Here is a 23,562-nt window from a genome sequence, read left to right as displayed (position 1 = left end):
ATTTCTCGTTACCTGAAGCTGAAACATTATTAACCTTCCTTAAAGACAAATTTGGATTGGAAATGATAAATGGTAGGAATGATCCAACAACAAAAGGGGGAATTACCATTGATGCAGTTTTTGCAAGAAATATTGAAAAAATAGAACTCAAACATTTCGTATCTTACTTTAGTTATCATAATCCCATTGTAAATGTTATAGATTTGGATATTTCTCCACGCGAAAATGATAATTAAAAGATGCGATCAATTGTGAATTGTAAGCAATGTTAACAAAGTTTGTCTTAAAGAAACAATATGATTTCACTAAAAATCAATTTCTACCCCTTCCTATTTTCATTTCCACATTACGAAGTTTCACTTCTTACGCGCGGAGGGACTCCACGCACTATTTTTTAAATTAGTAGTACCAAGATTAATTAAGCATTATTGACGACAATAATAGTTAGCTAACTTTTTAAGCTGTCATAAACGAATTAGTAGGATTTTTCCATTAATTTTGCCTCTTAGTACAAAGTGCATTATTTTACTTCAGTTAGTAATTATTACCAATATTAATTATTATTGTCAGCAATAAAAATATTGGTGTTTTTTATATTTATTCTCAAAGGATAAGTTCCATTTCTCCATTAATTTTTTTTTCAGTACAAAATTTTATTTCAATTACCGTTAATTTTAGATTAGTTAGTTGCATAGTAACCGTTTTAAAAGCATAACTACAAACAAAATAAACACGTGGTTTCAAATAACTAATTTAGTGGCATAAGCCGCATACGCCACCACGATCACGTTGATCCTTTAGAAAACCTGCAGAACGAATAACAGATTCTTGAATATTACAATAGTTAAAATAAACAACTTTTTTTTATTTGAGTTCTAAGCTAGCAAATATCATTGGACGTTATCTTTAAAATATTTGAAAAAAACTAAATCGTCTATAATTTATTTTAAAGATACGACTTCCGCTAAGCTTGTGAGAAAATTTCATTTCTTAAATGTCTTTTTGTTAAAAATATAACTAAAAAAACAAAATCGGGTTTTTTCTTCGTAATTTTAATATTGTACTCAGTTGACTTTATGATGAATGTCGTATTTTTAGAGTTTACGGTATTCCAGCAATCCGGTATGCAGGCCCAAACAAATTCTTTATTTAATTATGTGTATAGATAAAATTAAAGCATAAAACGCTACAAAAAAACTTTTTTCTGATTTATTTCCTTAACCTAACAGAGAATTTTGAAAAATGAAATCGAACAATAACCTTTGATTTCCACAATAGAAAAATAATATCAATAAATGCCACATTTACTTTAGAAAATAGCTGTGGCAACATCCTCTGAAGTTTTCTCATAAACCGGTTCGTAAAAGCATTTATTTGAATGGAAGACTTTAATGAAGGAGTACTTTTTTTATAACTGTTCCCACGGAACAACTGTTAAAATGATAAATCACCAAGTTCAATTCATAAAATAAAAAAATAGCTCCTCTTTTTTTTTACAGTTCTAATTTATTGTCATTTGTAAGAAATTAATTTCGTACTCCATGAAAAGATGTAATTCTAAGGTACAAAAAGAGCTATATAACGTTTGTTGACTGTAGAGTATAAAGGGTAAAATACCGTTTCCGGAGGATCCGGTTTCTTAGATTGAATATTTTCCTTTCACAACTCTTATTCCGTAGTAAATAAAAAAGTTAAAAGCTGAACCTCGTGACATGTGGGGAAAAAATTAGTTTATTGTTCGGCATACATCAATCAGATGTGGACAAGAACAATTAAAGAACGTAAACCTGTTTTATTTTTTAAATATTACATTGATATGGAAACTCGTTATATAGAAAATAATAAATGTTAATATAAAATTATAAATGCTTTTAAAATAAAGAAATATAAAGTGCTTAAGAACATTTTCCTCTTCGCCATATTGGATTTAAGGTTAACTTTTTATTTTCGTTTGCTCGAGATTTCTTTTTGTACTTATGATGTTGTTGTAATGGTTAAAAAGTACCGGCACTCACTGCATCGGTAATTTTTACCGTTAAATCCATTTTTACACGGAACGGAACTAAAAAAGTCTGATATATTGTGATTTTTACAGAAAATTGCCATAAAATCAATCAATCCCTCTATTTAAATAAAAATAACTGTAAAAACTGGGGTATAATATTTTGTGGTAAAATATATTTTACTTTATATCGAAATTTGATTCGGGATTTTTTACAGCGTATATTAATAATTTAATGAATTTAAAAAAAAAGTTCAGATAAAAGAACTCATGACTAAACTACGAATTTTCAGATAATGAATTCGTTTTTTGGCAATAATAAATTGCAAATTAATTATGTCAGTATGACATGTTGTTATAGAAAGGAAAAATACTTATCACAATCTTAAATTGTAAACAAATTATGACCAGAATAGCTGCTCTTACGAGGAGAATAAATTTGCAAAATACCAAATTGTAAGCAAATTATGACCAGAATAACTGTTTTTACGGTGAGAATAAATTATTAAAACATCAAATTGTAAACAAATTATGACCAGAGTAGCTGCTCTTACGGTGAGAATAAATTAGCAAAATATCAAATTGTAAGCAAATTATGACCAGAATAACTGTTTTTACGGTGCGAATAAATTGTCAAAACATCAAATTGTAAGCAAATTATGGTAGATTTTCTAGCAGTTATGGCGAGGATAAAATATTAAAACGCAAACAAATTATGACAAGATTAGCAATTGTTATGGAAAGAGCAAAATATCAAAAAAATTGTAGCAGGATTTGCTGCTGACATGGAGATCAAATCGGAAATAATTTATCAGTAATTAGTGCATTTTTTTGAAAAATGGAAAGAAAAAAATGTGTATTGAAACTAATTGGCAATAAATAATGTAAAGATTTTTAATAAGTATTTAATAACAAGAAAAGAAGCTAAGATATATTTTCAGCTTATTCATATTGTAAATATAGGTCTTAATAGTTATTTCCCTTCAACCTGATAATTACTTACCCGGGATCTACCTTATAGTTTAACGAATTGTTCAAACTGATAGTTTAAAACCTTATAGTTTACCTAATTGTTCAACCTGATAGTTTAAAGCCTTATAGTTTACCAAATTGTTCAACCTGATAGTTTGAAACCTTTTAGTTTAACTAATTGTTCAACCTGATAGTTTGAAATCTTCTAGTTCACCGAATTGTTCAACCTGATAGTTTGGAAATTCAAATCTAAAATTTTTTAAAACTTATACGTGTTTCTCAATAAAGATAATGAATTTATAAAAAAACATAATTAATATTCGTAAAGCAAAATTACATCCGCGAAGAAAAAGTATATAAAAAATATTCTTGGCATTTGAAATAGGGTGAAACGATCATTAAATATTAAAAGCCATTCTTTACCATTTTCTCATTCTTTAAAAAGAGTCAATTATTATTTGATAAAATTTGCGTGTCAAGCAGATATATTCGAAACAATTTTTAAAAATTTAAACATTTTTAAAATAAAAATAATGGTTTAAGAATAGTTGTAAATTTTTTGTTGAATTCACATCGTATCATATTGTTCTTTATAAACCTCATTAAACGGAGTATTTTTTTTCTTCGATTTCAAGCTATTAATCTTGAAATAAGTTTCAAACCAACCAGTTTCAAAATGACCCCAAGAATTGCTTCAGTTTCATAGAAACAATTATTTTATCTTTAATATTATAACGGAAGTAATATAATGCGATTGTATTTGATATCTTAAGATAACCCCCAAAAGATTTTATCAATATTAAATCTAAACAATTGATAATTTATATAAAAAGTATTCCCTATTAAGAAGGTATTCAGTCTTTATTTCCAATTAAAATCTGCAATTCCGTATTCGGAAAAAATGTAGACTCCTAGATCTTCGGTTGAATTCTCGAAAAAATTCTCAAAGCATATGGGATAATTATATTAAAACATTATCTTAATATATATCCAGTTAGAACAATGTTTTAAAGTGATTAAATAAATACCACTATCTTCTATTATTTGCCTTACCCCTTAAGCATAAATTGTTTTTAAAAACATACTTTTCATACTTTTGTATTATTCTGTATTATTTTAAATGAAAATAAATGAAAAATATTATATTTTGCAATTTAATAATTTATGGTTATGAAGTACATTATAAAATACCAGTGTCTTACTTTTTTGCTTTAAAAGTTAAATCTACCAGACACGGCTCTCTTCCAAACAATAATTTTTAAAATGTGCTCTTATTTGGCGTTATTTAGATCTGAGAGAAGTTATTCATCTTTAAAGTTTCTTCAGTTTAAAAAATCAATTACTGATAAATTTTTGAAAATGAATATAAAGAAAAATTACAAACTTTTTTTTGGATTTTATATAATACAACTATAATTCCAGTAATCTAATAGATTTTATAGAAGATAATAGATCTGAGAGAAGTCATTCATCCTTAAAGTTTCTTTAGTTTAAAATATAAATTACTGATAAATTTTTGAAAATAAATATGAAGAAAAATTACAAATAACTTTTGTTTTGGATTCTATATAGTATATGGAATTATAGTACAACTGTAATTCCGATAATCTAATATATTTTTTAGAAATTATTATATTGTTTTTTTTATAATTAAAAAACAAAGCATATTTTTGTTAGTAATAAGAACGCCAGAAAAAAATATATAAATGAGACACCGATGTCTGCATTTGCGTCAAAAGGTCAATTAATATTAAATTATGATTACTATTGGAGTAAATATTAAACAAACTCCAATGGATAGATTAATTTTTTTTAATCTTCATCAATATCTTGCCTATTTTATGTACTATTATTAATATTAGTTAAAAACAATTAATAATTTTTTTCTTAATTTATTCTCTATAAATATCTAGACCACTACAGGCACAATTATAAAAGTAAATATTACTTCAAAAACCCCAATTGATAGTGTTTTTCTTATTTTATTCTCTATAAATATCTAGATCACTATAGGTACAATTATAAAAGTAAATACAGGGTGTTTATAAAGTCCCGGACCCGTTTTGATGCTTAATAACTCATAAAATAATAAAGATAGATAAAAATTAATAACATAAATGGTTAGATAGACTCAAAAAGTTTCATGACCCTTGTCAAAGAACTTCCACGTGAGCCCCCTTCCTCACACGGAGAATATCAAGTCGATAGTCAATTTCACGCCAGGTAGCGGCAAGCAAGTCGGCAACCACAGAGGCTATTGCGGTTGTAATTCTGGCTTTTAGGTCATCAATGTTCGACACGATCCTCCCGTAAACATTGTCCTTTATAAATCCCCAAATAAAAAAGTTCAGCGGCGGTATATCAGGTGATCTGGGTGGCCAAGGAATTGGACCTCCTCGCCCAATCCATCTTCCTGGAAAATGGTCAATCAAAGAACTAGGCTATCCCGGACCAGGCTATCCCGGCCTTCTAGTGGAACACTTTGTAGTCAACTACTTTGTACCACTTTGGAATAAAATAGTTAACACCATTTTTGGTGTTATTAAGCACGAAAACTTTTTACAGTATACGCTGATTTAAATCTGCTGCCCTATTAAGGTTGGGTATAGAAAGTATGAAAAAGTTGCAAAAAGAATAACCATTTAGAAAAATAAAAAAAGCTAAAAATTAATAATGGCCGGGTGAAACATAGTTAGTTGTACATTTTACGAAGTTTGGCTAACCCAAAAAATAGTAATTCTTCTTCTTCAAAAAACAGTTCTAGAAGATACCAAGTATATTTAAAGCACGTACCTTTTTTTTATCCATAAAAAGATATCCAGTCCTGGATCGGAGATGAGTTTATGATGAAACAAACAAAAACTTTTTGGGTATTGAAAAAGGAGTCAGTCCAGTTCTTTTTAAAAAAATCACTATTGTTTTATTGGAGGAAAAACAAACTAGAAAAATCGTTGTGTTGAGGCACTACATCATTTTAGGAATGGCTCATGCCAAGGATGTGGAATTAGTGATGACTGGAAAAACAGGAGTTCAAACGGACTGTGGGGGATTTCCATCCCGGACGGTAGTTGGTCAGCGGATCATCCTTCAAACAAAACTGGAGATTTTATCTGGAGAGTTCTTTAGTAAGCATTTAAAACCGATTTATCAGGAAAATTCTTTATGAAGCATTAATCCAATTTGTCAGGAAAATTCTTTATGAAACATTAATCCAATTTGTCAGGAAAATTCTTTATGAAACATTAATCCAATTTGTCAGGAAAATTCTTTATGAAACATTACTCCAATTTGTCAGGAAAAGGAAAATTCTTTAGTAAGCAATTCATCAGAGGTAATGAAAAAGGACATCATGGCGATCGGGGAGTTATTTTCAGTGAACAAATCCCGACATCAAAAGAAGATGGCGCAGAGAGGCCATCCTTCGAAAAAAAAGCTTCTCCACCTTAGGGAGGTGGGAGCAAAAAAATGTTAAAAACTCCGTTAAGCGGAGTGCAGCAACTTATATGACATCAAATTATCGAAAGCTAATCGTCTTTCGCGCTCATCCTTTTTATAAGATACAAAAACTTAAAATTGAAGTTGTAGTGCATGTTGTAAAAGTTAAAGTTAAATTACCTAAAAATCACGAGTTGAGATGAAAAAAATGATTAAGCGTTAAAAGTTACGGTTGAGAAACACAACAAACACGCGGAGATGAAAGAATGCCGACGACCAGTGGAATTCTCAGAAAAAAAAGGGTGGAAATTTCTCGAAATAAAGGGGCTCTTTTAAGGAGCTGGTAAGGAATTTTAGGGGGAGAATGTCCAAATTGCGCTATCGCTTAAGGGGCTAAAGAAAGATGATGAAATAAAAGAATGTATTACAAAATTAAAAGAATTAGTATTATTGATTAAAAAAAACAGGATATTTATAAATTAGGCTGTGACCTAATGTCACATTATACCCCCCACTGCAGAAAAAAAATTTTTGAAGAAAAATTTTTTTTTTTTTTTTGTTTTTTTTTTTTTTTTGCCAAAAAATGAAATCCAAAAAAATTTATAAATGAAATTAAGTTCTAACAGCCTGCAACTCCAGTTCACCACTACTCCACTTACAAATAGTCAGATGTTTACATAACAATCTATATCAAAACTTTTGATAGTAAGAGTCTGAAATGAGAAAAGCTGTGTCTCAAACATAAGACATACAAAGAATTAGTAACACATAACAACACATACATATAAGCAGCTTTACATGGCTGCATCTTGATTAGTGAAAAGGCAAACAATGTAAATTGTTTGATAAATGGACGAAAAAAAAACACAAAACAATCTTAATTGTTTGCTAAATGAAAACAAACATTTGAACACAGAATCGTCAACACTTGTACTATCAATTAAACTTAAACAACATATGCCTTGATGCATGTGAATGCCTATAAGTGCAATAACACCCGTATAAAAAAATTCAGGCTACATTAAGTAGACTGAGAAAATCTTCCTCAAATAAAATAACATTAAGGAGGTAAAATGGATAATTGATTATTCAAAAAAGAAAATCTCACTTAGTAATAGTGGAAAAGCAAATGTTTTGAGGTAAAGGACATTAACTCAAATTATTCCTTGTAAGAAGGAATTGAAAAGAAATTGATTTGTTTGCTGGAAATTAGTATGAACAAAAAAATTGAGAAATTGCAAACAAACGAAAAAAAATCAGGCTACCATTGTAGACTGACAATATTCCGAGCTTAAACGAAAAAAAACTTTGTACAACATTTTGTACATCAATCCATTAAGTGAATTTTGAGAAAAAAATTGAAACCAATCAAACAAGATTGATAAGTAGTAATCCGAGTTAAAACGACAAAAAAATTTAGTACACATCAAACTGTATACCTGAAACAAATCAAAGTCATTAGTGAGAGCAATAAGTGCATTAACATTATTATTTTTAGACTTGAAAAAAAATTTTAAAAAAATTTGCAATTAAATTTACTAGTTGTAACAGGAAAAGCCTAGGCAAAACATTAAACTTAACAAAAACTGCAAGGAATTTTAACACTTAAAAAACAACAAATTGACTCACAGAACTTTGACCAAAAAAAACTGCTAAAAACAAAACAAACACAAAAACAAGGCCTTGACACATTGCTTACAAAAAGCATTACCTAACAAAAATTGCTGAACAATATACAATTAATGAACTCAGCATCAACAATTTTGTATGAAACAACATAACACAAAACAATAAAAAAAATCATAACAACCGTTGTGACACCTTGAGATGTACAATGAGGTGTACATGTATACATTACTAATGCAAAGAGAATTCACACTCTGCAAAAATCCAAAAAAAATTTGTATGTAATAATAGTGACTTATGACATACTAGAAAAGGAAAAAAATATACTGTACAGAACTACAGGGTCGAAAAACAAAAAAATTGGCATTCGATAATCAGACGTCATTAATTAATTACAATTATGTGTTTACGTAATTTAAAAAATACAAATATTAACATGAAATATTTGTTAAAAAAATTGCAATCAGTTAGACATGAACAACCACAAACACGTACCCATACTTATAAAGTTTGTAGAGTCGCAAAAAGGAGGGCACTGCTCATCATCCACCATACAAACCATATCACAATTTGAATACCTCATTCAATTAAAAGATGTTAGAACTATTGACAAAATTAGTTACAAGAACTGTATATCAAAAAAAATTTAACCAAAAAAAATCACTGGTATTGCCTGACAAGTACTACAGGTTCCCGATGTTCCGCGGATATGACGGCCAGCATCATATACACCGATACCCAAATAACACCCATCACACATATCAATGTTACATTCAAACAAATTTATTTAGAAAAATTATTTACTTCTTAAATTGTAAGGACAAGCCTTAGGGAGAGTCATATCACTATCAATTACACTAGGGGAGGTATCCAAAGAGGGATGAAAAAGCAAATTTTGCCTCCTATGAGGACATAGACGTAAACGGTCTATATGAACAGTTAGTTTAGGTGCCTTCGTATTGTCCAAAAGTTGGATTACATAATCCACATCATTAAATTTTGACAAAATAGTAAACGGACCATCAAATTTAGGTTTAAACACATTAGTATGTTTTAAATAGACAATATCACCAATATTTAGTGATCTTAATTTTGCTTTCGCACCTTGTCTCGAATTTTGTTTGACTTGTGCTCGTTCAGAATTATGGTAAGCATTTTCATATGCAATATTGAGCTCATTTAAGGTCTCCAATAAATAGTGAGATTTATCCAAATGTATTGGTTCAACACTAGTTTCAAAACAATCAAAAATTAAGGCCAAATTACGACCAAAATGAAGTAAGTTAGGGGTGAATTTAGTTGAAGAGTGAATTGAACCATTGTATATATTTTGGTGAATTAATAAGCTGGTTGCAAATGAAACACCTTTCTCATGTAAAGTTAAAACAGAAGACTTAATAGCTTGATTAATGCGTTCACTCATTCCATTACTTTGAGGATGAGCAGCACTGCTATGGGCTAATTTTATGCCTAACTTTTTGATTAATTCAAAAACCTCAGCTTTAAACTGAGTGCCTAGATCTGTTAATAGGTATAACATTCTACCATAATGAGTAATATAATTCATTAAATGTTTAGAAACAGTCTCAGTGGTTAAATTGACTAGTTGGTTTAAAATTAAATGTCTAGAGAAATGATCTATGAAAGTTAAAATATATCCACAATTCTTAATGGGTCCTACAATGTCCATTGAGACAAATTGTCCAGGCCTCTGAGGTAGCCACATTGATTTTAAAGGAGCAGGCTTGCTCGCAGACTGTTTATGTTTAATACATAATTCACAAGACTTAACATAATTACAGGTATCACTGTAACAACTTTTCCAAAAATATCTTTTAGACACAAGCTCATACGTCTTTTGAATACCAGAATGGGAAACATGACAAATATTTAACACTTTAGATTTTAATGAATTTGGGACTACAATTCTGTGTTTATGAGGAAAAACCTCAGTGGCATACATTAATATACCATCATTTAAAAAGAAATGTTCAGTCTTAGATTGATTAATTAACGTGGGATTGTTTAAAAGAGAAATAATTTCCTGAATATTTTGATCTTTACATTGTTCAGATTTAAATGTGTCTAAAGAAATTTCAAGAGGGGAGTCATTATTAGTTAAAGCATGAATTACATGGTCTTCATTGATATCAGTAAAAGGTAAAATTAGTTCAGAATCATTACTATTTAAAGCAGGTTGACAAAAATTAGGATCAGGAGAACGACTAAACCAGTCGGCTAACACATTCTCCTGACCAGGTATATGTATAAACTCAAAAGTATATTCACTTAAAGCAAGCAACCAACGTGTGATAATATCAGCAGGTGATGTAACCTTGCGATAATGTTTTAGGGGTTTACTATCACTCAGAATTGTAAAATTTCTATTATAGAGGTAAGATTTAAATGCTGTAACACCCTTAAAAATTGCATATAGCTCCAATTTGATGGCGGGATAGTTTTTCTCAGACTTGGACAAAGCCTTACTAAAAAAAGAGACAGGGCGAAGAGATCCTTCATGCTCCTGCATCAAAACTGCTGAAATGCCTAATTTGCTCGCATCAGTATTTAGGAAAAACGGTTTACTGAAATCTGGTAATTGAACAAAAGGTTTCGAAAAAAATGCATTCTGTAATGCATCAAATGCCCGCTGTTGTTCGTCACTCCATTTAAATTTAGATTGCTTTGTAGCAACTTTAGTCAACACAGCAATTAATTGGGCGAAATTTGGAATTAAATGGCGATAAAAGCCACACACACCTATAAACTTTTTAACCTGTTTGGCATTACGAGGGGTAGCAAATGAAGTAATTTTGGCTATATTGGATGAAGTAGGGGTTATACACTTATGGGAAATTACAAAACCGAGATATTCAACAGAATCTTTAAAGAAAGAACATTTATTAGGAGCTAAAGTTAAGTTATATTTAGTTAAAATTTTAAGTAACGCTGATATTCTATTAGTCATTTCTTCAAAGGAATTTGCTCCGATTAGGAAATCGTCTTGATAAGCATGTATACCTTTAATACCCTCAGTATTTAATTCCTCAATAATTAGGTCTACTAAAGCCTGGAAAGTACTCGCTGCCGTTTTGAGGCCAAAAACGAGTCGTCTATTAGCGAAGGATCCAAAAGGAGTAGTGAAAGTTAGTATGTCCTGTAGGTGTTCAGGAAGCATAACCTGCCTATAGGCTTCTCGAATATCACACTTAGTGAAAAATTTATAAGCAGAAATTTCATTAATTATCGTGCTTATTTTAGGCAAAGGGTAAGTGGAGCTTTCTACCACTGCATTAAGTAATCTTAAGTCCAAAGCTAAACGATACTTAGGTTTTCCTTGACTATTCTCTGAGTTTTTCTTTTTGACTAAGACTAGTGGAGCAGCCCAATGGCTAACATGCCTATGAATAATCCCGGCTTCCACTAATTCATCTAATTCTTGTTTAATGTCATCCCTTAAAGCATATGGAATTTCAAATGGTAAGGTTTTTATTGCATTGTCATTTTTCAATGTTAAAGAGGGAACTACACGATCAGTACATCCTAAAGTTTTTATGGTTTTAGAAAATGCAGCAAAATTTTCCAATAAAATGTTTTGAAGAATTAATTTTTGATCAGTGTCTAAATGTTCTAAATCAAAATCAGTAGATTTTAGTTCATCTTTTCTTAAATTTAAAATATCCTGAGAAGCAGTAATTAAATTACACTGTTCTAGATTAGTACAATCATTTAAATCTACATTATTACCATCATTACTATTTTGGACAACAAAATTACAAATAATATAACCTATATTCAAGCCTTTATTTAAATGAACAGTGTTATCAGAATTATTTTGGATTATTGTAGTAAACACATTATTGTCAACAACATTAAGAGAAGGATGAATATTAATTTTTGAATTATAAGTAGGTGTGAAATACACTTCTTTATTTGTTTGATTAGCAAAAGAATTAATTCTTAAATGGGCAATGGCAGTCTCGCCTGGCTCAATTGTGAGTTTATTTTTTAAAACTACATCAATCTGTTCATTATTGGTATGATTAGAAGCTAACTTATCAAAATTATTTAAAGGAATACAAAAATTACTAAATTGCACCAACTCGTCTTGGAATTTAATAAGAACATTATGTGTTCTTAGAAAATCAAAACCTAGAATTCCCTGAAAAGTATCACTCTTAATATCTGCAATAAAAAATTGATGTCGAAAAAAATTATTATGGATTTTAAAGGAAATTTCCGCACACGCCGAAAATTGAAGCTGAGAATTAACTGTTCTTATTTGGACTTTTCTTGATAAGAATTTTACTTTATTATGAGCCCTAATTGCATTGAAAGTATCTAATGTCAATAATGAGACTGACGACCCACTATCGAGTAGAAAATTTACATTAACATTTTTAAAGCTAGAAGCAATTGTAGGAAGATTAATTTCATGTGAAACAATATTTATGTGTTCAACATTTTCTTTATATTTACAGTTAGTCAAAAACTCCCTAATAGTAACATTTGAATTATACATAGATTCTGACATAAACTCATTTATATCAAAGATTTTGGATGGTTTGGTGGATGAGAAGACAGGGCCATCCCCTACTGCCTCCTGCGAGAGTTTTAAAGGATTGTTACCTCTATAATTAGTATTATTATTAACCCTCGGTCTAAATTGTTCATTTTGACTAGGAATCGGTGGTGGTGGATACTGCGGTGCAGTGAACCTGGGAGAAACCATGGGGAACTGTGGCGGAAAAGAATGCATCGCCAATGGCCCGAATGAATTTTGTCTTAAATGTCTGAGATACGTTCGACACACACTCATGATATGCCCAGACCTATTACAGAAAACACAGTGAAGGTTTGGAGTTGGTCGAGGTTGTTCATGTCCAACCCGATCCTGGTTCTGTACAGGGTGAAGTAAAAGGGGACATAATTTAGTGCTGTGGGGTTTCGAACATATATTACAATTAGACTGCATAGTCTCAATTTTTGTTGCCAACATTTCAAGTTGTTTTGAAATTAAGGTGAGCTGATCAGGTGCAGCAGAAGCACACTGAGTCACCGCATGAGCTGCGACTAAAGGAGTAGCCGATCCAGCTAAGGATTGTTGAATTGTCACAATATGATTGGCCCTTTTGACCATCTCGCGGTAATCTTGTATTCCCTCAATGAGAATAGTCTCCTTAAGGTGCAAAGGGATTGCAGATAAGAACTGCATGGCTTTTATCCGAGACAAAGCAGTTTGGTCATTTATAAAGTTATATGCCTTATGGGCAAGAGAATCTATCCTATATTCTAAATTTTTGATAGTTTCAGAGGGCAAAAGGCTGATTGCCTGAAATTTTGCCAAGTCAGCCGAGGAAGAATCTTCTTGTTTGAAAAAATTTTGAAGCAGCTGACATGCATCCTCGAACTTTGTGACCACCCTACATTCAGGTGAATTCTGAAAAAAAGTGAGAGCAGCCCCAGACAATTTTGATTTTAATAAGTATAAAGCAGCCGAATTATCAAATTGATTTAATTTTACTAGATCTTTAATTTGGTTCAGGAACCACTCTACATTCTGAGAGTTTCCAGAAAATTCTGGACTATTGAAATTGAATTTAGGGGTTTGCCTATTGGCCTCTATGTTATTTACGTTGTCAGGCATAATTATTGGATTAGAATACGTTCTATTACGGGTTTGAATTGGGGTCATCTAATGAGAAAAAAAAAATTTAACTAATAAAAGTATCAATTACACAGGTATTATTACTAATTGTAACCTTTTGATAACCTCATGAAAATAATATATTGAAATATAATAAATTTTAGTATCAAGAAAAACACAATTAAAAATTAGGTAACCCTTCAAATTAATCATATAACGATATACTTGCATAAACAAGAAATATCAACCATTAGAAAAAAATATTGTCATTAATTATTTCAAAGTGCAAATAAATACCCAAACATTTTAAAAAACCAATCAATTGTAGTATAATATATTAGAACACTAATAATTTAGCAATATAGGAGAGTAAGACATTGGCAATACATATTAAAAATCAATTCAATAACCTTTCAACAAAATAATCAATTAAATTATTAAACATGACCTGATTCAAAAGCATAATAAGCAAACCTTTTAGTACACATAGAATTTACCAATATTAAGTAATGATTATTATTTTAACCAATTGCTGTGAAAAAATTTTATTTTTCAAATAATTTATGTAATCATCAATTTTATAAATTAAAAGGATTCTTATTTTTAAATTGTTATATGAAAAATTATTTACCAAATCTTATCCAATTACTACTTATTATTTAATCAAAAATATTTATATTAATCATCCTGATCAAAATCGTTATTTTTAATCACTATTATAAAACAATTGTAATATTCAATTACAGAAATTATGACAAATAATTATTATTATCTCAACTTAAAAATTATCTATTTGGTTATTGTATGAAACAAATTAGTAAATAACCAAAACAAGATATTAATGAACTAATCAAAACATGAAGTGTATTAAAAAAATTTTGATTACATTGCATAATTTATTATTGTTTATTTGGCTAATATCAAAAACTATTGAAATAAACAATTCATTTCCTACTCCAAACTTAAAGAAATTTATTGAAATTAAATGTATTAAACATTGAATAATAATATCTTACTTTACTCATAGTAAAAAAATTTAATTTGAAATAATACACATTCCCTGGTCAAAATAAATATAATTAAAAACTATATACACCAACCGAAAAGCGGAACGGCACCAGATGCCCTATTAAGGTTGGGTATAGAAAGTATGAAAAAGTTGCAAAAAGAATAACCATTTAGAAAAATAAAAAAAGCTAAAAATTAATAATGGCCGGGTGAAACATAGTTAGTTGTACATTTTACGAAGTTTGGCTAACCCAAAAAATAGTAATTCTTCTTCTTCAAAAAACAGTTCTAGAAGATACCAAGTATATTTAAAGCACGTACCTTTTTTTTATCCATAAAAAGATATCCAGTCCTGGATCGGAGATGAGTTTATGATGAAACAAACAAAAACTTTTTGGGTATTGAAAAAGGAGTCAGTCCAGTTCTTTTTAAAAAAATCACTATTGTTTTATTGGAGGAAAAACAAACTAGAAAAATCGTTGTGTTGAGGCACTACATCATTTTAGGAATGGCTCATGCCAAGGATGTGGAATTAGTGATGACTGGAAAAACAGGAGTTCAAACGGACTGTGGGGGATTTCCATCCCGGACGGTAGTTGGTCAGCGGATCATCCTTCAAACAAAACTGGAGATTTTATCTGGAGAGTTCTTTAGTAAGCATTTAAAACCGATTTATCAGGAAAATTCTTTATGAAGCATTAATCCAATTTGTCAGGAAAATTCTTTATGAAACATTAATCCAATTTGTCAGGAAAATTCTTTATGAAACATTAATCCAATTTGTCAGGAAAATTCTTTATGAAACATTACTCCAATTTGTCAGGAAAAGGAAAATTCTTTAGTAAGCAATTCATCAGAGGTAATGAAAAAGGACATCATGGCGATCGGGGAGTTATTTTCAGTGAACAAATCCCGACATCAAAAGAAGATGGCGCAGAGAGGCCATCCTTCGAAAAAAAAGCTTCTCCACCTTAGGGAGGTGGGAGCAAAAAAATGTTAAAAACTCCGTTAAGCGGAGTGCAGCAACTTATATGACATCAAATTATCGAAAGCTAATCGTCTTTCGCGCTCATCCTTTTTATAAGATACAAAAACTTAAAATTGAAGTTGTAGTGCATGTTGTAAAAGTTAAAGTTAAATTACCTAAAAATCACGAGTTGAGATGAAAAAAATGATTAAGCGTTAAAAGTTACGGTTGAGAAACACAACAAACACGCGGAGATGAAAGAATGCCGACGACCAGTGGAATTCTCAGAAAAAAAAGGGTGGAAATTTCTCGAAATAAAGGGGCTCTTTTAAGGAGCTGGTAAGGAATTTTAGGGGGAGAATGTCCAAATTGCGCTATCGCTTAAGGGGCTAAAGAAAGATGATGAAATAAAAGAATGTATTACAAAATTAAAAGAATTAGTATTATTGATTAAAAAAAACAGGATATTTATAAATTAGGCTGTGACCTAATGTCACATCTGCATTTTTAAATTTTTATAAATATAATTCAAATTGTTTTATTGTGATTAGAAATCCGATGACTGCAATTCTTTTGGGCGTCATTGACTAAGATTTTTGATTGCATTTTTTCTGCCTCCTGAAGGACTAACTATAAACAATGTCATTGGAGCTGCGGTGGTTCAGGCAATAGAGCGTTTGCCTCCCAATGAGGTAACGTAACAATGAGGTAATCCCAGCGGCGGCTTTTGGCGGCGAATTCAGCACCCGGCTCGCACGAACCACAACGGTGAGAGCCGCGATTTCTCATGGGATAGAGAGTTCGCATTCCAATGAGGCAAACCGGGTTCGAATCCCAGTCGATACGAAATCCGCATCCGGCTTGCACCGATCACAGTGCTGACGTGAAATATCCTCAGTGGTAGACGGATCATGGGTTAGAGTCCCCTTGTCGTCAGGTTAACCGTGGAAGGTTCTCGTGGTCTTCCTATTCATGTAACGCAAATGCGGTTAGCTCCATCAAAAAGTCCTCCACGAAGGCAAATTTCTCCCAATACTCGATCCAGGCGTTCACTTGTTTTCTGGATTGGATTCAAAATTACAAGGCCACGGAGTTAAAAGTTAGTCGCAAACCCAAAAAGTGGGTCAGCTGTTCAACGACGGTTACGAAAAAATAAGATGTTTACGGTGAAATATCTTTAGTGGTTGACAGATCATGGATTAGAATCCCTTCGCCGTCGGCCTAAGAGTGGGTACACGCGCACACACACACACACACACATATATATATAACGATTTCATTCATAATATTTCAATAATATTAGGATTTTACATAACATTATTCTACAACTAAAATAGTTAATCTTGATGTTATAAGATTGACTATTTTAATTTTTTGGAAAGATTCTATTTGTTTTCTATCTGATTGAGATTGACATTATTCTTCTGGAATTATTCCTATGGAATGATTCCGTAGGAATAACATTCATGGTGGTATTTTTACTGTTTTATTCAAATAAAAGCACTTAAATACGAAAACAAAATAACGTTCACGGTAAACTAGTTAATGATAAACATGCGCAAGTAGCGGGTAAATCATGCAATGACTAATTACGTAATCACTAGTGGGTCACATCAAATCTCAAAAGAAAAAAACGCATTCACATCGCGGTGGACCACCTCAACTAGGAAATGGTACTTTGCGATTGAACTTCCTGCTCAAAATGATAAAGCCAAAAACCTCTAATATAAACAAGATCTTGACAAAATGAATTTTAAGGAGAGACAAAACCATTACACGCTTATTGTGGTTTTGAGACAAGATACATATCAGCTGTAAACATACGCTTTAATCTCAACTGCAATAATAGAAAGACGCGGCACACAAAGCATATCATTTTGAGATTGTTTCTGAACTCGTCGACGAACTTTCTAAATGTTGAAGAAAAAAATAAATCATTAGAGGTTATGAACTGTGATTTCTTCCTTTGTGGCAAAAAGGGCGATGAAATAGCTATAGGTGCAGTTTTGAATTCTGTGGGTAGACATAAAAAGCAATAAAGGGAGGGTTAGGAATCCATTTCCGAGGTTATAAGATAATTTATTTCCGAGTTCTTTTAGTGGAAAATGTCATTTTTATATTGGTAAATTATAGTGGGGTTAAAACATTTTAAAAAGTAAATTCTTTTTTGGACCACTCACCCATTCCCGTAATTGCTTCTCATCTATCATTGTTTTTTCTTAAAATTCAATATTTCTATTAAAAAAAATATTTTTTTAAACAATTATACACCGAAAAAAATTGTAAAAATTACCGCATTCCATAATAATGGCATTCTGGTGAAAAATAAACCATATAATGAAAGACAAATTACACGGTTATCATTCATTTAGTATTTTTTTTTTATTAATGGAATAACGATTAACCGGAAGTTCTTGTTTTAAAATTATATTCCAATTTTTCCATACATTTAGTAAAAATTACAAAACTGAATAATAAATTTGACAGAATAAATAGTTTTTATGCTATGCATTAAGGCAGTGTTTCCCAAAATGTGGTACGCGTACCCCCAGGGGTACGGGAACAGTTTAGCGGGGGTACACGTTCTTATGCGAAATATCTTGCAACAAACGAAAATTTCAAAAAATTATTTAAAAATAAAGCAAGGCATGAAAATTTACGATTACGTATTTTTCTATTGGTTATTTTTTTGCACAGTTCACAGTTAATAATTAGTGGTGTCAACAGCCAGTTGTGATTTTTAACTTTTGTGTAATTTTTTTTCTAGTAAAAAATACATTATTTTTTTTATTGGTGGATTAATTTTTTTGTCAGTGGTAAAATTTAGAAAGGGAACACAAAAGTTATAAGTTTGGGAAACACTTCATTAAGGTACCATAATAAAATTACTAAATTTTTCCACATTTTATCACAGATTATAAAATTATATTTCATTGTTAATTATAGTAAATCCTTATCAAAAGTAAAAATTTCTGAGCTTTATGATGTTCCCATAGAACCAGAAATAGGATAAAATTTTACCATATTCGTGTAGTATCGACTATACTTTTTTTACAGTGTATAGTTATTATTGTTTTAAGTAAGAACATTTCGTCCATATGAGGACAATAACAAAATGAACGATTACCTGGATTTATAAAGTAAACATTTGTACTTGAAAAAAATAAAAACTTGAAATTAGGATGGCGTATAGGTTAAGTCTTTTAGTTTTTGCAAGTTAAAATAAATGTACCGTAAAGAGTGAATTCATTTTCGAATTTCATGTTTCATAAATAAGTATGGAAATAAGAGTATGCGTTTATGGAAAAAAATATTATAGTCATATATGAAAAAAAAACACTATGAGAAAAAGTCGAAAGTGTGTATTTACCTAACATGCTTACCGAAAACATTTACCCTAACGGTAGAGTTAACTTTTCATGCTGTTATTACCCACAGAAGAAACCTAGAATATTTATTTTATACTCATCAGATTTTAAAAACATATAGGTTTTTTATAAATAAATTAGCAGCTTTAATAATTAAAATGGTTTATTTTTATATACAATTTAGTTTGCAATTTTGTTTAATCAAAATTTGCTGCATTAATTTCTACTGTAATAAATAAACACATTACAATAAGCTAGGTATTATCCTAGTTTCAATCCAAATTGTTATATAAGCCAAAAATATAGCACTAATGAGTGCGAAATTGGAGATCAATACTATAATTTTGTACTTTCGTAACAATATTAAATGCTATGCTTATAATAAAACATATTAAATTATATTGATAACATCCAAAGATAATCATGTTCAATGTCCCTCAGCAAATTTCTTCAATGATCTCAAAATGAAGAAATGGGTACATCAAAATAGTACATCAATAATCGTAGGAATACACATCTGTGCCCAACAGCAGCGCCACCTCTAACCGCAGAACCATTTTAGAGTTCAGACGGAGCAGTCATTCTTAAAACTTTTCTCAAATTTGTTCATTTTTATTATTAAAGTTTATTATTCTCACATGCGTGCCCTTAATTTTGGCTCAATATACCAAAGGCCAATCTTTATAATATTTATAGTACAAGTGCTTCCACATGCACATTAAAAACTAATAGTATCTTATGGATTATTGATATCTGGCAAAATTTATACGTAAAGAACATTTAAATTATAATTTATGTATTTACAACGAGTCCAAATAAAACATTTTTAAATGCAAATATTTAAATCTGAGAAAGTTTTTATATTTAGGTAATGATTGCCAAGCCCAAATAATAACCATGCTAATTATTTTGAGTTCCTTTTCATCATGGTAATAATCATTTCCAATATTAAAAGCTATGCTTATAATAAAACGTATTAAATAGTAAGTACTGATAACATCCAAAGAAAGTCATTTAAATGTCCCCTAGCCAAAATATTTCAATGATCTTAAATGTGAATAGATACATCGAAATAGTACACCAATATTTATTGTACAAATACTTGCACATAAACATTAAAATATAACTAACGACACCTTATGAATTATTGATAACTCAAAAAATTTAAACTTACCGAACATTTAAATTGTAATACATATAATTATAACAAACTTAAATCTCATAATAAAAAATTTTTTAAATGTAAATATTTATATCTAACGGAGAGTTTTTACATTTAGCTCATTGGCTGCCAAAACCAGAAACAATTCCCAAGTGAATGACTTTGTTTTCGTAATAGTTGGTGATTATCATTTCTAGTATTAAATGCGTATAATAAAACATGTGAAATTATATTGATAACATCCGAAGAAAGTCATGTTTAATGCCACATGCCAAACTATTTCAATGATCTCAAAATGTAGGAAACGGTACATCGAAATAGTACATCAATATTTGTTGCACAAATTTAAACGAACATTTAAACTGTAATGCATATAATTATAGCAAGCGTAAATCTCAAAATAAAACATTTTTTAATTATTAATATTTATATCTGATGGTAAATTTCTGTATTTAGCTCATTGACTGCCAATGACACCAACAATTCCCTAGCGAATGACTCTCTTTTCATAACAGTTGGTGATTATCATTTCCAGTATTAAATGCTTATAATAAAACATATTAAATTACATTGATAACATCCAAAGAAAGTCATGTTCAATGCTCCTTGCCAAACTGTTTCAATGATCTCAAAATGCAGCAATGGGTACATCGAAATAGTACATCAATATTTATTGCACAAATGCTTGCACACAAACATTAAAATATAAAACAGTCTCTCGGATTCAGACGTAGATAACCAATATCTATTTTATTTTTAAAAATGATATTATAGTCGTGTATAACATCAATATAGACACATCTAATGATTCAATGCGATATTATATTCTCACTTCTATTGTTTACTCCCGTTTCTATGACCGATCCTTCATTTGAGTTTTATCCAGGATAAGAATCTAATTTCGTGCTGTATTTACGTGACATGACTAAGGAATACTTCTAGGAAATATCCCAGAGACGTCCCATAAAAGATATTTCGTGATTTATATTTGCCACCTCGATTTCTTAACTGGATCTTATCTTGTTTATCTATCTACCGGTGGCTTATGGATTTAGGATAAGATTGGGGAGACCTGGACTTGATAAACTTTGATCGGGACAATCAATAGAGCGTTTTAAACACTAAGACAAAATCTCTGCATATTTTGATTGTAAATTATCTTAAAATAAATATTTGAGAAATTTATTAGGATGCAATAAATAACACAAAGGATTTGGGTGTTATTAAATTCGTGCTGATTTGTATCAAGGATTATAATTATTTTTTATAATACGTGATGATGTAATATGATGGTTCGTTGAATAATAGTTGTTATGACCTTAGAATCTTAGATATAAATATTTTTCTAAAATTAATGTTTTGAGTTTTTAAAAAAAATATTAAGGATAAGATTGGATAAAAAAAAGGATTTAGGATGAGATTGAATAAAAAAAATGATTTAGGATAAGATTGAATAAAAAAAGGATTTAGGATAAGATTGAATGAAAAAAGGATCTAGGATAAGATTGGGTTTCGGACAGAAACCTGGACTAGAAAAACTTTGATCGAGACAATCAACAGAGCGTTTTAAACACTAAGACAAAATCGTTGTATATTTTGAATAATAAACTGCTGTTTGTAGAAAATGCAACACCATGAAAGAATCATCAGAATCAAATGAAATTTAATGCAGAAACGACTTGTACTGATACAAATAAATGATGAAATTTTCAAAACAAAAGAAACAAATTAAGCGTCCGAAATCAGTATTTGGTGCAGCCACCACGCGCTGCAATAAGTGCTGCTATACGACGTGGCATGGAGTCAAACAGATGTTGAATATCTGCTTGAGGAAGAGAATTCCATATCGCTTGTATGCGCAACCAAAGTTCGTCTTTGGAAACTGCAGGACGCGGATCACGAGTGAGACGCCGACCAACCATATCCCACACGTGCTCAATAGGCGACATATCCGACGAATAAGCAGGCCAAGGAAGAAGTTGCATGCGTTGTGCTGAACAGAAGTCTCTAACAGTCCGCGCAACATGTGGGCGTGCATTATCCTGCTGAAAGATAGCTCCAGGGATGCCTTGAAGGAAAGGAACGACTTCGGGCTGTAGCACTTCACGGACGTATCTGTTGCTATTGAGATTACCCTCAATTCGTATCAAATTGGATCGTCCATGATACGAAATCGCACCCCAGACCATAACTCCGGGTGTTCGACCACTATGTCGTTCAATAATACACTCAGGAAGGCAGCGTTGACCGGCATAACGTCTAACACGAACACGGCCATCATGGGTCCACAAATTGAAGCGTGATTCATCTGAAAAGACAACTTGGTGCCAATCAGCTCGCCAGTCTCTGTGCTCAAGAGCCCACTGCCGACGCAGCCGTCGATGATCCGCCGTGAGGGGAATCCTGTATAATGGCACCCTTGCACGCAATCCACGGCGCAGCAGACGACGACGAATTGACGAAGCCGACAATTGTAGACCTGTAGCAGTAGACCAATGTGCTGCCAGCTGCCTGGAGGAAGCTGTGCGATCATTCACCGCCATGCGGAGGTGTCGATCATCGCGCTCTGACGTCACCTTCTGTCGTCCAGTGCCTGTTTTTCGAGTTGTTCGGTGCTCGTCGGTCCACTGCTTCCAAACTCGCATCACTGTGGAACTGTTCCGCTGCATACGAGCTGCTATTGCGCGATAGGAAAATCCTCCTTCTCGAAGGCCGATTATCCTCCCTCGTTCAAACTCCGTAAGTTGCTTGAATTTCTTATTCTTCCGTCGTGGAGGCATACTCAGGTCTCACTAAACGTTTGCCACTAACAAATAATCATAGACTATTTTCAACGTCCCGCTACAGCACTTTATTTATACGCTTTCAGCATCAATTCAGAGGGCGCTGCGCGCGCCACGCACGCGCGATGGCTCTGAAACTTTATTAATTTGCATAATATCCTATAATTGACATTTGCTGCGAATTTCATTTGATTCTGATGATTCCTTCATGGTGTTGCATTTTCTACAAACAGCAGTTTATATTTAATATATCGTTGAGTAATATTTTTTATGACTTCAGAATCTTAGATATAAATATATTTTTCTTTAAATTTATGTTTTGAATTTGAAAAAAAGATTCAGGATAAGATTGGATAAAAAAGGATTTAGGATAAGATTGAATAAAAAACGGATTTAGGATATCTGATTCGTGCTGATTTGTATCTGCATGGATTGTAATTAATTTTTATAATAGCTGATGATGTAATATGATGGGTTCGTTGAATAATATTTGTTACGGCTTCATAATCTTAGATATAAATGTGTTTTTTAAATTAACGATTTGAATTTTAAAAAAAATAATAAGGATAAGATTTGATAAAAAAATGATTTA

The 23,562-nt window shown here is 31.1% G+C and overlaps 1 protein-coding gene across 1 annotated transcript in view; it reads right to left on the bottom strand.

Annotated features, from left to right (window-relative positions):
• Positions 1 to 23,562, bottom strand: part of LOC107444534 (uncharacterized) — a 399,483-nt gene that overhangs the window by 309,875 nt on the left and 66,046 nt on the right. The window lies entirely within an intron of this gene.

This window comes from Parasteatoda tepidariorum, chromosome 4 (genome assembly GCF_982258835.1).
Source record: "Parasteatoda tepidariorum strain Cologne lab strain chromosome 4, Ptep-v5.0, whole genome shotgun sequence".
Lineage (NCBI taxonomy): Eukaryota > Metazoa > Arthropoda > Arachnida > Araneae > Theridiidae > Parasteatoda > Parasteatoda tepidariorum.
Note: the sequence above shows the minus strand (reverse complement) of the source record. Positions and strands in the feature narration are given on the sequence as shown.